General features: G+C 49.8%; 1 protein-coding gene across 5 annotated transcripts in view; it reads right to left on the bottom strand.

Moving 5' to 3' along the window:
- The window catches only part of LOC146867456 (protein FRA10AC1), a 178,392-nt gene that overhangs the window by 99,963 nt on the left and 63,249 nt on the right, over positions 1–15,180 (bottom strand). The gene's annotated exons all lie outside the window — the stretch shown is intronic.

Here is a 15,180-nt window from a genome sequence, read left to right as displayed (position 1 = left end):
AAGGAAAACAGGCAGTCTCTATGGAATTATTCCAAGAGTGCATGCGTCAGACCGTAGACTGGCTGCGGAGGAACTCCCTGCAGTTCAATGGAGGGAAGACTGAGGTACTGTACTGCTCATTGGCGAGGCTGCCTCCGCATACACCGGTCGAGTTTAGGCTTACCCACGAGGAGGACCCGCTGGCCCCGGCCAGTACGATACGTAACCTGGGGGTCCTAATAGATAAGAACCTCCAAATGGAGTCGCAGGCAAACAAGACAGCCAGCGTGTGTTTCAGTCTACTGCGCCTGCTATGTCGGATACTTCCGATCTTACCGAAGGAGCTGCGTCCCCTGATAGTAAGTAGCACAGTGGTGAGCAGAATGGACTATTGCAATTCCTTGTATTTAGGGGCCCCTCAATACATCTTTCAGGGTCTGCAAAGAGTCCAGTCTGCCACGGCAAAACTGGTGTTAAACTTGCGGTGTAACTCGTCCTCCACTCAGGCCTTGAGAGAGCTCCACTGGCTACCAATTAAGGAAAGGGTCCTTTTTAAATCCCTCTGTCTGGTGTACAGAGCAACACACGGGATGGGCCCGGTCACTTTACAGGAAAGGTTCGCCTGGTACCTCCCTCGGAGACAGCTCCGCTCCTCCAGCGCCAGTCTGCTGGTAATTCCCAGATTTAAATGCTCTAGGCTGGGGGGGGAGGGCCTTTAGCGGGGTTGGTGCTCGGCTGTGGAATGAGTTACCACAGAAGATCAGACAGACTGACTCTCTAACTGATTTCAGAAAGAGCCTCAAAACATGGCTCTTCCCCAAAGCCTGATCCTCTCTGTCCTTCCTCTGATTCTTCATCACGATGGCTGTGGGTGCCTATATCTGAGCGCCAGGATACCCGTGGGGTGACAGCAGCGCTATATAAGAACCAGTACAATACAATACAATACAATTAATTTAGTCCACTACTGGAGGTCCCATCGAGTTACATACAATGACCGCTTTTTGGAAGCTCACAACGACAAACAGATCTAGTATGATATTAGCAAAGTCCACCCCGGCCAACCCCAGAAGATCTCTTCTGCCATTTCTCCCTCCTACCTATGCCTGCTCAAGATCATACATTTTAAACTAAATATCTCAGTTTGGACACACAGTGCAGTAACTTGCTAACCGGACTATAATCATAGGAAATACCCCAAAGGGACGTACAGAACAAGTTACTTACCTTCGGTAACGATGTATCTGTAAGAAACATTAGTTAGTTAGATTCCTCACCTTAGAATATCCCCAGGCGTCAGACTGGATCCGGAAGATTTTTCGTCAGCAATACCCCTTGCGCGTCGCTAGGCGTCGTCTGCGGCTCCGCGTCCGTCGTCGGCGTCGTGCGCCGGGATGACGTCGTCGGAGTACTTAGACGCCGCCCTCGCGCGCTGACGTCAGTTCTTGTACATAGCCTTCCGCACCAGGAACGCAGAGCCATGCAAAGACCGACACTGGTGCCAAAAATAAAATCTAGGGGCCTGAAAAGGATAACCTTAACCCTAGATGTCAGTTCGCAGAACGGGGAGGATGGGTGGGTCGGTGAGGAATCTAACTAACTAATGTTTCTTACAGATACATCGTTACCGAAGGTAAGTAACTTGTTCATCTGAAAGAAACACGTTAGTTAGATTCCTCACCTTAGAATAGATACCCAAGCAATACCATCCCCGGTGGTGGGTCTGCGAACCAAGATCACACCAGAAAGTCCTGGAGGACAGAACGGCCAAAGAAGCCATCCCTCCGGACTTGGCTGTCAAGGCAATAATGCCTGGCAAACGTGTGTAGCGAAGCCCACGTTGCCGCCTGACAGATGTCCTGCAAAGGAACACCCCGTCCCAAAGCAGTAGTAGCCGCAGTGGCCCGAGTAGAATGGGCGCGCAGCCCAGCAGGAGGGTCCTTTTTTGCCAAGGAATAACAAATTTTGATGCACAAAACGACCCACCGAGAGATGGTCCGTTTGTGCACAGCTTTCCCCTTCTTAGCACCCACGTATCCAACGAAAAGTTGGTCGTCTACCCGGAACTGCTTTGTGCGGTCCAAATAAAAGGAGAGCGCACGTTTTGGGTCCAGACGGTGGAGCCTCTCTTCCTCTTTGGAAGGATGCGGAGGCGGAAAGAAGGTGGGCAAGGTGACAGACTGCCCAAGATGAAATGGAGTCACCACTTTCGGAAGAAAGGAGGGACGAGGCCGAAGGACAACCTTGTCCGGATGAACAGACAGAAAAGGAGGCTTTGAAGATAAAGCCTGGAGCTCACTCACCCGTCTAGCCGAGGTGATGGCTACCAGAAAAGCAGTCTTAAGAGTCAGAAGACGAAGGGGACAATTGTGAAGAGGCTCGAAGGGAGCGCACATCAGGAATGTCAAGACAAGATTCAAGTCCCACTGAGGCATTACAAACGGAACAGGAGGGAACGTGTGAGTAATGCCCTTTAGAAAGCGTGTAACTACAGGGGACTTGAAAAGAGAAGGCTGATCAGGAAGCCGCAAGAAGGCAGAGATGGCAGCAAGATAACCTTTCAGGGTGCCCAGGGCAGAGCCCTGCCGGGCCAAAGAAAGAAGAAAGAGGAGAACCTCAGAAAGAGGGGCGGAAAGGGGATCCACAGCCTTTGCTGTGCACCATGCCACAAATTTGTTCCACCGGCAGGCGTATACCGTCCTTGTGGAGGGACGCCTGGCTGCCAGAATGATATCACAGACTTCAGGAGGCAAGTCAAATGGCATCAACTGCCGCCGCTTAATGGATCCACAGCCTTTGCTGTGCACCATGCCACAAATTTGTTCCACCGGCAGGCGTATACCGTCTTTGTGGAGGGACGCCTGGCTGCCAGAATGATATCACAGACTTCAGGAGGCAAGTCAAATGGCATCAACTGCCGCCGCTCAATCTCCACGCATGGAGGTGGAGGCTGGACAGGTTCGGGTGGAGGACCGTCCCCTGCTGCTGCGACAGAAGATCCTCCCGAAGGGGCAGACGTATCGGAGGATCGGTCAACATACTGAGTAGCTCGGGATACCAGTACCTTCGTGCCCAGTCCGGAGCCACCAAGATGACTTGGGCCCGGTCGCGCCTGATCTTCTTCAGCACTCTGGGCAGAAGTGGTATAGGCGGAAAGGCGTACAACAGACCGCAACTCCACTCGTGACGAAAAGCGTCGCCGAGCGAGTGCCGCCTTGGAAATTCCAACGCGCAGAACTGCTGACATTGCGCGTTCTCTTCGGTGGCGAATAGATCTAACCAAGGCTCTCCCCACTGCTGAAAGAGACCTTGCGCCACTTCGGAGTTCAGACGCCATTCGTGATCCATCATGCACCGGCGGCTGAGTTCGTCTGCTCTGGCGTTCAGAGAGCCCGCCAGATGTTGAACCACTAGGGTGACGCCCTGGTGTTCCAGCCACGTCCAGAGGCGCAGAGCCTCCTGACAAAGGGTCCACGACCCCACCCCGCCCTGTTTGTTGCAATACCACATGGCGGTGGTGTTGTCCGTGAACACCTGCACGACACTGCCCCTGACAGAGGGAAGGAAGGCTTTCAGTGCAAGCCGGATCGCTCTCAACTCCAACAGGTTGATGTGGAGACGAGACTCCGCCGGAGACCAGAGGCCTCTGATCTCCGCCTCTCCCATATGGCCACCCCAACCCAGGAGGGACGCATCCGTCACTAAGACATGCTCCGGTTGGGGAAGGGAGAGGCTTCTGCCCATGACCCAATCGCGGTCCGTGAGCCACCACTGCAACTGCTGAGCAGTGCCCTCCGAGATCAAGACATGGTCGGACATGTTGCCATGATGCTGGGCCCACTGAAACTTCAGGTCCCACTGCAGAGCCCGCATGCGCCGCCTGGCGTGATGCACTAGTAGGATGCAGGAGGCCATCAGCCCCAGAAGCCGCAACACTAGCCTGACCGAAACCCAGGATAGAGGCCGAAAGATGGGAATCAGGGCCTGAATATCCCGGACCCGCTGTTCCGGTGGATAGACCCGGAACTGCGCCGAATCGAGAACCGCTCCGATGAAAAGGAGCTTCTGAGAGGGACTCAGGTGTGACTTCGGCACGTTGATGGAAAACCCCAGCAAATGCAGGAGATCCACCGTAGTCTGGAGGTGGGAGACGACTGCCTGGGGCGAGCCCGCCTTCAACAACCAGTCGTCGAGATAGGGGAAGACTGGAACCCCTGATCTGCGCAGATGAGCTGCGACCACCGCCATCACTTTCGTGAACACCCGAGGGGCACTGGTGAGACCGAAGGGGAGCACGGTAAACCGAAAGTGCTCTGGGCCCACCGTGAACCGCAGGTAACGCCGGTGGGCCGGCAGGACAGGGATGTGGAAATATGCGTCCTGCAAGTCCAACGCTACCATCCAGTCTCCGGGGTCTAGGGCAGCTAGAACCTGAGCCAAGGTCAACATCTTGAACCTTTCCTTCCGGAGGAAGGCATTGACGTTCCGGAGATCCAAGATAGGGCGTAGGCCCCCTTTGCCCTTCTTGGGAACCAGAAAGTAGTGGGAATAACAACCACGACCTACTTCTGGACTCGGAACGCGCTCGACGGCCCCCTTGGCCAAGAGGGCGGAAACTTCCTCGTGGAGAAGATTCAAATGATCCCCCGAGATACGGTGGTGCTGCGGTGGCATGGCTGGAGGGGTCGTCTCGAAGGGGAGGGAGTAGCCCCTTCGGACGATTTGCAGCACCCACCTGTCCGATGTGATGGACCGCCAGTGGAGCAGGTGATGGCGAACTCTGCCGCCCACTGGCGTGGAATGGGCCTGAAAGCTCGGACTAGGAAGGTTTTGAGGCGGATGCTGCCGGGGTGGATGTGGACTGACCTAGTCGTCCTCCAGAACCGCCTCGGCGGAAACCACGTCCGTGACCGCGCGCAGGTTGATTCTGCGGCTGGTGGCTAGGCGTACGTGAGGAGGCACCCCTTCCTTGGCCACGAAAGGGGCGAAAGGCGGAAGTGTGCGACCGCGAGCCGAGAGGCCCAAGGACTTGGCCGTAGCCCGGGAGTCCTTAAAGCGATTCAGCGCACTGTCCGCTTTCTCGCCAAAAAGGCGAGTGCCATCAAAGGGCATGTCCATGAGACAGCTCTGGACATCACCCGAAAATGACGTGGACCGCAGCCAGGCGTGGTGTCAAGCCCACATCTTATAGCATGTCGCGCGGCATCCCTCCCATCGGCCAGAGCCTGGGTAAGTCGTGTCCGGACCTCCTCCGGACACAGGGGCAGCGCGTCCTCCACCGCATCCCACAGAGAGTGGGAATAACGGTCCAAGAGACAAGCGGTGTTCAAAGACCGCAGGCCCAAACTAAGGGAAGAGAACAGTTTCTTGCCAAACTGCTCTAGTCTCTTGGAATCTCGGTTCGGCGGGGCGGTCGGGAAAGAGGATTGGGAGGTGGAGGCCTGGATAACCAGGCTCTCAGGGGTAGGGTGTTGGGACAGAAAACTGGGGTCGCCCGGAGCAGGGCGGTGGCGCCTGGCGACGTTCCTGTCCACAGGAGGAACTGTGGAGGGCTTGGACCAGGTGCCCTGTAGAACGTTAGTGAGGGCCTCATTGAATGGCAGCAGAGGCTCAGTGGAGCTTGCTGCAGACTGAAGCACCTCAGTGAGGACGTTCGTCCTCACAGCCACGGCAGGCAGCTCGAGCCCAAGGGCTGCGGCCGCCTTGCGCAGCACCACGGAGAAAGCAGCACCCTCCTCCGAAGCCACAGTCGGAGGAGAGATGAATCCAGTGTCTGGCGAGGTATCCAGACCACTGGCCTCCCCCAGTTCATCTGCCCAGTCCTGGGACAGTTGGGCCTGAGCGGCCATAGGATCCTCGGATCCCTCCCAGTAGTCCCCATCATCCGACTCCTGGTGTAGAGGAGAAAGTAACGGAGCCGGGCGGTAGACAAAATGTGTCTTTAGCGGCGTCGATCTCGGCGTCCATCGACGCCGGACCGGCGCCGGGCCCGGAGCGGGACTGAACTGGGGCACGACGTCGAGCGGAGTCGACGTCGGCGTCGGGGGTGGAACCGGTGTCGACGCCGGCGGAGGAGGCGTGACAAGGTTGACCGGCGTCGACGGAGACTCGAGAACGGGTCCCTCGGGCGCTTGCGGCGTCGAGGCCGGAGCCGTCAACAGCGCCGGGGCCGGAGCCACCGGCAGGCAAGGCAGCCCAGTCGGGTCCGCGGGGCCTGAAGGCGCGCCAGCGGGCGCCGACGGCGGAGCCAGGTTCCTCATGGCCGAGAGGAAGGCACTGACTTCCGCCGGCGTCGCGTCAGTCCCAGGGACCGGAGGGTATGGGGACGGGCGCGGCGCCTGCGGCACCGCCGGAGCCGCGGGGGTGGAACCACCCTGACTCTCGACCGAGTCGCGCTACCGGCGAGGGGAGTCCGAAGAGCGATGTCGCCTCTTGGACTTCTTGGAATGCTTCGACTTACCCGAAGACTTGGATCCCGACGACCGATGGTGACGTCGGCTGCGGCTCCGCGACCGATCCTTGGACCTCCTCCTGGACCGGGATCGAGAGGCGCGCGGAGCCGAGTGGCGAATCTCGAGAAGCTTACGGGACCGCTCCCGTCTAGCCTTCGAGGTCAGGGCCTTGCAGTCCGAACACGACTCCGCGTCGTGATCGAGGCCCAAGCAGTAAAGACACCGGCGGTGATGGTCCGTAACCGACATCAATCGGTTACAGTCCGTACAGGCTTTAAACCCAGGCATCCTACCGGCACCGGTGTCGAGACACGATCAAAAAGGATCAAAAAAGTTAGTCAAAAATTGACTAAAGGGGTAGCTCTCCCGGATCTGCGCTTACTGGCGCGGAAAAAAGAAGAACTGACGTCAGCGCGCGAGGGCGGCGTCTAAGTACTCCGACGACGTCATCCCGGCGCACGACGCCGACGACGGACGCGGAGCCGCAGACGACGCCTAGCGACGCGCAAGGGGTATTACTGACGAAAAATCTTCCAGATCCAGTCTGACACCTGGGGATATTCTAAGGTGAGGAATCTAACTAACGTGTTTCTTTCAGATGAGCTATTCAAAGCTGCCAGCTTACTGAAAACCATTAACTGCACACCTCACTCACATCCATCACACTGCTAAGAGCTGCATCTCACATAATGATAATCACATCCCAGCGGTCATCTCGGACAACATGGAAACACAGTTTATATCATACTCCATACACTGTGTAGCAAGATACCCATGAAGGCAAGCACTTGAGTTCTCCACATATGGGTAGTAAGCACTATAATAATGCTGCAATACAATGCAACAGAGCGTGGTATAACAGAATACATTCATCTTAAAGGTGATCATACTTCATTGTGCTGTTATGACATTCAGGTTTTTCTTTACATTAAGTGCGCAGGTATGCAATTTATTTTGTATCACAATAATAATTTATTTCATACATTTGAAATTCTCAACAGCCCAAAATTATAATTATTCTTGTTTGTTCAAGAAGGTGCATCTTGTACAGAGTTTGAACATCTAACAATTGTTTTGCTCTTCCCGGTATGCAAGCCTGGGGGCTTTTTTAAGGCGCAAAGCATTAGGTACAGCAAATAGAAAGATACATTATGACATCATTATCATAAGAAATGTGAGTGTCCTGTGATATTTAGGTCCAATTCCGTCTCACAGTGCAAGTCAGTGTGCAAAAAACTCATGATGAAATTCACAGTAAAAAGATATTGTGGAGTGGCACTTGGGTGCAAACTCGCGAAGAGCTATCAATGGTGAATAGGCTGCCCTGTATACAAAAGGGAGCCCAATGCATTCAGTTTCAATTTATGTTATGTTGCTGGTGTCAATCTCAGATAGCTATGGATAATGTGAAGGAGGAGTGTATAGGTTTATGGCTTTCTAATGCAAGCAAGAGAGACAGAATATCGGAAATTAAGATAAGGTCCTTCTAAAAAAGAGGTTTATAAATCTAATAGTGTTGTTATGATTATAAGCCTAGGTACCTTTGAATGAAACATTCTCAGATAAACAAGAATCATTTTGGGTTGTTCAGAATCACTAAAATGTGCCTTTTGAATGAGAGGGATTAATTATTATTGTGATTAAAAAAATGGCATACCTGCGCACTTAAGTTAAAGAGAAACTTGATTACTGAATACCACAACAGCACAATGAAGTAGGATTACCTTTAGGGTGAACGCATCCTGTTAAACCAATCTGTTAATTCTTGTGGAACAGTGCTCAGCTCCCTAGAATGCATCACAAATCGCCCACAGAGAAACAGATGTGCTACAACCTTCAAGAGCTTATTTTTGACGCGTGTTTGGCTGGGCCTAGAAGCATTACAATACAACACAGCTTGCCTGATAATAAATAAATACAATGCATCCTTGCCTTCACTCTGAATTACAATTTCCTAGGGAGTCAAAATATGTGATCACTAACATGACTAAACGCTGAGAAAATACACTACTAGTTAGGGAACACAATCAGTGGCAATGATTGAATTGTAAATAGTTGAGTGCATTGTTAAACCAACCTTTCCCTTCCACAGATGAATACAATAAATTCTGTTTGTTTGACCATGTTTTCTCCATTCTTCATATATGAAGTACTCTGTTGGCTTGTTCCACAGGATTGTGCCTTGCCAGGTGCTGCCTTCCCTTTCAGATGTCTGCTGATTCCTTTCATCTAATGAAGCCCATCTCTCCGTAGGAACTTTCTCTTTGATATTGAGACACACACTCCAGACACTTCAAGAAAGCTGTGACTATACCAGTGTTACGTGCAATAAGGTTTTAACTGACTTTGATTGTTTTAATGTGGTAATTGCTTTATGTTTGCCCACTAGATTCACTTGGGCTTTTAGGCTCCTTTTTAGCCCTTAAGCTCGTGCCACGGTGATTTTCGCCAGTGAGTGGTCTAGTTTTCCCCGTGACTCAGCTGCTGCACAGCAGGGCTGATTGGAGGGTTGAGCGGGGCATGCTAATTTAAGGAGGCTGGAGCGGACACACAGCAGACTAGCCGATGGCGTGCCTAAGGCAAGCCCGTCTGCGCCCGTCCGCGTCACACCTCGGCCAGGACCCCTGGTCAAAGGCTGCTCTATTCAGAGGAGGAACTGTGGGTGCTGAAAGGTGTGGACAGGCTACCATCACTGAATGATTTGGTGGAAAGGAAGTTAAGGGTGCATAATTTGTTACCTAATAAAGAGGGGAAAAGAGGAAATATATTCAGGGTCAGAGATTAAGGGTTGTGGGGAAGGGTGATTCGACCTTGATTAGGAAGCAGGATGACCTAGGAAAGACCCTAAGAGCCTTGGTGTTGAACACAAGGTCCCTACTGACAAATAACCAGGAAGTCTTCTCGTTATTGCAGGAAGAAGAGCCAGACATTCTAGCAGTACCAGAAACGTGGCTAGAGGAGGGCTCAGGGACTGATATAGTGGTGGCCCTACCCCCAGACTACGATATTTTGATGCATAAACGGCAGGGCGGAAAAGGAGGGGGGTGGCAGTGCTCAGCCTAAGGCATTTGACTGCAGAAGGGGTTGTAGCAGAAAACCTGGATGAGACGGAGGTCCAAGGGGTAAAAATAAGCCTAAAGTCTTCCTGTCTGATTATGGTGGTAGTATAACCTCCCCCCTGCCCCGGCCTACCCATTTATTTAATGATGTGTATGGAAGTGGTCAGTGATTTGTGCTCTAGATACCAACAGATTTTGGTGGTGGGGACCTTAACTATAATTGGGACCAGGACCAAGAGACCCCCAGGCGAGTAGGTTTAGAGAGGAGATGACCATGTTGGGGCTACAACAACTAGTGGAGACCCCAACCCATACTTTAGACCTTATCTGGACAACCTTGCCTTCTGCAAAGTTAATGGAGATTGAACCCTGTAGCTGATCTGATCATTATCTAATCAGACTTGTGATCCCACTGCCCAGTCGATCAGGAACCAACGCCCACAGTGGCAGACGGTACGGAACTGGAATAAAATAGAGGAAACCAGGCTAGGGCACGCACTAAAAGAGACTATGTATCCAGGGAGATATGCGGAGGATTTAGATCAGGAGAGTGAGAGGTTCACAAGAAGGATGACAGAAGCCATTGATAAGGTGGCCCCAGCATGGAGAGAAAGAGTAAGGAATAGAGGTAAAGGCGCCCCCTGTTATACGGAGGAACTAAGAGGAAAGAAACAAACACTACACCATTATGAAAGGATATGGTGAAAGCTGTATGAACCAGAGTCTTTTGCGGTATATAAAGTAATGTCAGCCTTATATAAAAAAGCTAAAACTGCAAGGAAGTCAGCGTTCTATGAGCTGAGGATTAGGGAGGCAAGTAACGCACAAAAGGAGACCTTTTCAGTGTGGAGGGAACTTCGCCAATGGCGGGAGCAGAAGGCTTTTGCTAACGCGGAGGACTGTAATAAGATACAGAACTTCTTCTTAAAGAAAGTTAGGGATTAACGGAAATAAGTAACACCCGTATCAGTCCATGCCCCCTGCTAGTGGAGGAGATACCTGATCTTCAGGGTGAGAAGCTCTCAGTATTCCCAACGCTGGATCTAGACTCCATATCACGCATTATGGCTAGAGTCAAATCAGGTTCACCAGAAGATCCTTGCCCACCCAAGGTGTTCAAATGGCACTCCCTGTGGTAGGGGTGGAACTGCTTTCGGTTTTAAATCACTTCTTGGCAACTGTGAACATTACACTCAATTTTAAGGAAGCCACTACTGAAGAAAGCAGGGGAAGATCCTAAAAACCTGAAGAGCTATCGTCCAAGATGTAGGCTCCCCTTTCTAGCAAATGTAGTGGAACAACATGTGCTCAGAACTCTTTCTCTATTTATAGACGAATATCAGCTGCTTCATGCGCGGGAGGTGGGTTTCAGGGCAGACCATAGTATAGAACTGGTGATGCTCTCGGTACTGGATGAGCTTAGGTTAGCAGCTAATAAGAAGAAGCCTTCAGCTCTGATCTTACTGATCTCACAGCCACGTTTGACATGTAGACCATGCACAGTTGCTGAACCATATTCAGAAACAGGGAATCACAGGCGTGGCGTTTCAGTGGATCTCCTCCTTCATGATGGATCGGCACAAAAGGTCCAGCAAGGTGGCTGTGTGTCTAGTAAAGGAGCAGTGTCCTGTGGAGCCACCCAGGGTTCCACTTTGTCCCCACTGTTTTTTAATACCTACCTTGGTGGCGGCACTAGCACAAATGGACTATCAAGTATTTAATTATGCGGGCGACACTCAACTGATCCACCGGATCGATAACTCTATGCAAGCACAGTCTAGCGCACAGAACATACTTAGGTTTACAATGATTTGGATGACTGCTAAACCGCTTAAAGTACACCCAGATAAGACCCAGGTTCTAGCAATCACCACGGGCGGCAACCCCCAGTCAAATCTTTTTTGGCCACAAGAGTTAGGCGCCACACCAACACCGGTGCCTGTCGTGAAGAGTCTAGGTGTTAAGTTGGACAGTAAGCTGGCACTAACCAGGAAGGTGACGACAGTGGTAGGAAATTGTGTGGGCCTTCTGAGGCAACTTTGGAAATTGGTACCCCTCCTATCCTTTTCAATTATGCGAACTGTGCTGACGGCAATGATTGTGTTGTGACTAGACTACGGAAATGCACTATATAGAGCTTCCAAGGCAATCACACGCTACACCGTTGCTTCAACAACTGCATTGGCTTCCAATTAAGCAGAGGACTAGGATTAAGGGCCTATGTATTAGGCCTTGTATGGGACGGTACCAGGATATATCAAAGACCGTCTAAGAAGATGTATTCCGCAACTATGCTTCCGGTCGTACGAGGCAAGCCTGTTGTCCTGTCCACGGTTTGGCAAAATCACACTGGGTGGATGAGCCTTTTCAGTATCGATTCCCCAGTTGTGGAATAAACTGCCGGAGAATGTGCATGGGGAAGCCACTCTCCTTCCATTCAGGAAAAAAATGAAATCTCTTCTGTTTATGCAGGCTTTTGGGCAAGAGAAGTTCTGACCGAGTGTGTATTGTGGCAGGTAACAGTTGGTGTTGTTTGTAGTTCTCTCACAAGCGCTAAGAGACCGTTGGTGATTATGCGCTATACAAATGACACTTAACATTACCATTAACTTAAAAAACCAGGTGGTAACTGCTGAACTCCCTTGGAAGCAATATTGTTTCTGGTCCTTTCAGCACAACTCAGAAATCTATCCCTGTCTGGGCCCAAGGTCTCCACACGAAGATAGCACGATGAAGACCACTGTTGGCCCCCAAAGGTCACAAACATGACCCCCCCCTAACCATTACATGATGTTCTACATGGGTGAAATGCACAAGCCTTAACTACGCTGTGAAAAATGACCAACATTCCAGAGGCACCCTACACAGCCCATGTAAATATACTCCTTCACTTTCTGACATGCCGCGGTAATAATGCAAAATGGGAATTCTGCACCCGGATCAATAATTTACCTAGGCATTTCTTTCCTTTTAAGTTGAATGCATTTCAGAACACCTATACAATGACCTCAGCAATCCGCCCATTAGAAAAATCAAATGATTAGCTATTACCTTCCAAATATTTCACAATGTGTTATTAATCTCACGCACATGCCTATAGTATGATGGAAGTGTTTGTGTTTCAACCACATGTTCTATGATCGAAGAATAACAAATCAATTATAGGGGGTTGTAGGGAGTGCATCACTATTTCAACAAATTGAGATAGCTATACTAAACGGGAAGATCTATAGATCAATGTTCTAACCATCTATGATGAAGTTAAACAATACATCAAACATCTGAACAATGTAAATGATTCTGACTGTGACTCTTGTGAGTCTGTCCTGCTATGTAAGTAAGGGTGTGAGCATTTCGTCCTGTTCTTTTTCTGGTGCTCTTTTTGGAAGACATGCATTTTTTTGTATTTAATCAATGTGCTGTGGTTGCTTCACATTGTCGTTTTTCCAAGTATATTTGGGACGCGAGATACTCAGAGCTTTCCAGCTCATAGGGAAGAATGACGTCACCCATGGCAGGACTCTGCTCAGGGTGCATGACTCACAGATGAACCACAACACAGCAATCAGGACAAGATGGTGGAAACAAGCGTAGCTCTTGCCAGTCATTGATCTAATAACAAACACAAAATCACGAAAGTTAACAAGTTTCGAAATGAGGTGCCAGTTGTCAGAAGTGAGGGGGGAAACGGGCTACACGATCTGCCTGTAATGAGATAAAAAGCAGCGTTCTGCGCTGCCATAAGTTGGGAAAGACATCTGTAACAAAATCATACAAAAGGCAGACTTAACTTTCAAGGTTTTTAGATCATAAAAACACCATACCAGCAAAATAGCCCAGTGAGTTGAGCTAACATTTATGATACGCTGCTGCTCGCAAGTCTGAATCGAGGCGAGGCAAATTCCTCCTTTCAAGGGAGGTAATTTAGTGCTGTTAAATGGGATAAAAGTGCACCGGTTTATTTCTAGCGCACAGAAACAGCAAAACCATTGTATGAAGCGCTGTATTAAAGACATGTATTATTACATATCAAGAACAACATGAATTCAGCACTGAAAATAAAGTCACAGATGTGCATCAATGGTGTGTTATATTCCCGAGTTAGGCCCATGTAGCGAAGCAGCTTATTTCTTACATTGTCCTCACAAATAACATTTCCAACTGTGACCTATTGCACACATTTGCACGCACGACAATGTTGGATTGGTTTCTCCGAAACTCAACTTGTTTTTACATCTAGCTTTGCCCAACATTATCACAACGCCCTTAACATCATGTACAAGGTCTCGTTTCGCACTCCGTACAAATGTCATCACTAAACTCAGCCACGGAAGGGCCATCTATCTATATATCCATAACATCACTAATCTATGCGCACATCGCTAGGCTGCTTTCTATTATAAAACATGAGCATCGCAATAGATTAGCAGAGGAGGTACTTCCGCTGACAGAGAGGATTCTTGCATGCTGAGAAATCGCCATGCAGCGGTCTGACATCTTGTGAGGGTGTCCTGTTCGTGACTAAGAAGGGGTCCTTCACTCTATCCCATCAGGTAAAGGGGTTGGATTGTCACCTGGGGGGATTCTTGACTCCACACCTACACACACTCTAGGTACACTTAGAGAAGGGTTCGCATAGTAGGAGTACACTAGATTACTGCCTTGTTTACATGCCTGTATATATACACTGTTTAGCACCAGGAAAGAACTATGGGCCAGATGTATCAACATTGTATTTTGCGAGTCCTTAATAGCAAATTTGACCGATTTGCTATAATGGACTCGCAAAATGCAATGTATGTAGGTTTTGCAAATAAAATTGCGATTCCTACGCATTCCTTATTTGCGAGTCGCAAAAAAGGAATGGCTTCCCATTAATTTCTATGGGCCTAGAGGCCCATAGGAATCTATGGGAATTGCATGTGCAATCGGCGAGTACCCAATAGGTAGTCGCAAATTGCGCATGCAATTTCAAGGGTGCAAGGAGCCAAATGGACACCCTGTTGCACCCCTGAAATATGCATGTGTGCACATGTGGCGCACATACGCCACATGGCACCTAGAAAAATGCAAAAAAGTGCATTTTTCTAGGAATTTGAAAACTACCACCAACTTGAAGTTGGTGGTAATTTGCGATTCCTTAAAGCCAGGTCGCAATATTTTTTTTGCACTTAAGGAATCGTAAACTGCACTTCCCTAAATGCATTTGCAAAATAGGTAATCACAAAAATTGCAATTCCCTATTTTGTGAATGCCTTTTGAGATGATACATCCTTAAAGGCTTTTTACCGTTCGCAAACGGGCCAATTCAAAGAATTGGCCCGTTTGCGAAAAGTAAAATGCTTGATACATCTGGCCCTATATCTACTGTTTACGCTTTTGGTGCTGGTAATCACGTTTATCTGCTTCTGTCTACCAATAATTGCACCACATGTATTTTATGCAAGAATAGCGTTGGTTCAATAAACATTACTGAAAACGTCTCACTGTGTATTCTCTGTATATTTCTCTGAGAATAAGTAAGCAAGAGTGACTAAGAGAAAGGTTCAGTACGGTTTCCATGATCAGTGGTTGCCAGAAAGCAATTTGCTCCCTGGTAGGCTAGGGGGGGGTGGGGCTTACAGTGGCACTGTGAGATAGCTGGTCTATAAGCCAACATATCCTGTGGGGCTGTCCGGAATCAGTCTTGA

Source organism: Triturus cristatus, chromosome 1_2 (genome assembly GCF_964204655.1).
Source record: "Triturus cristatus chromosome 1_2, aTriCri1.1, whole genome shotgun sequence".
In the NCBI taxonomy this organism is placed as follows: Eukaryota; Metazoa; Chordata; class Amphibia; order Caudata; family Salamandridae; genus Triturus; species Triturus cristatus.
The sequence above is the reverse complement of the archived record's forward strand: the minus strand, read 5'-3'. Positions and strand labels throughout refer to the sequence as shown.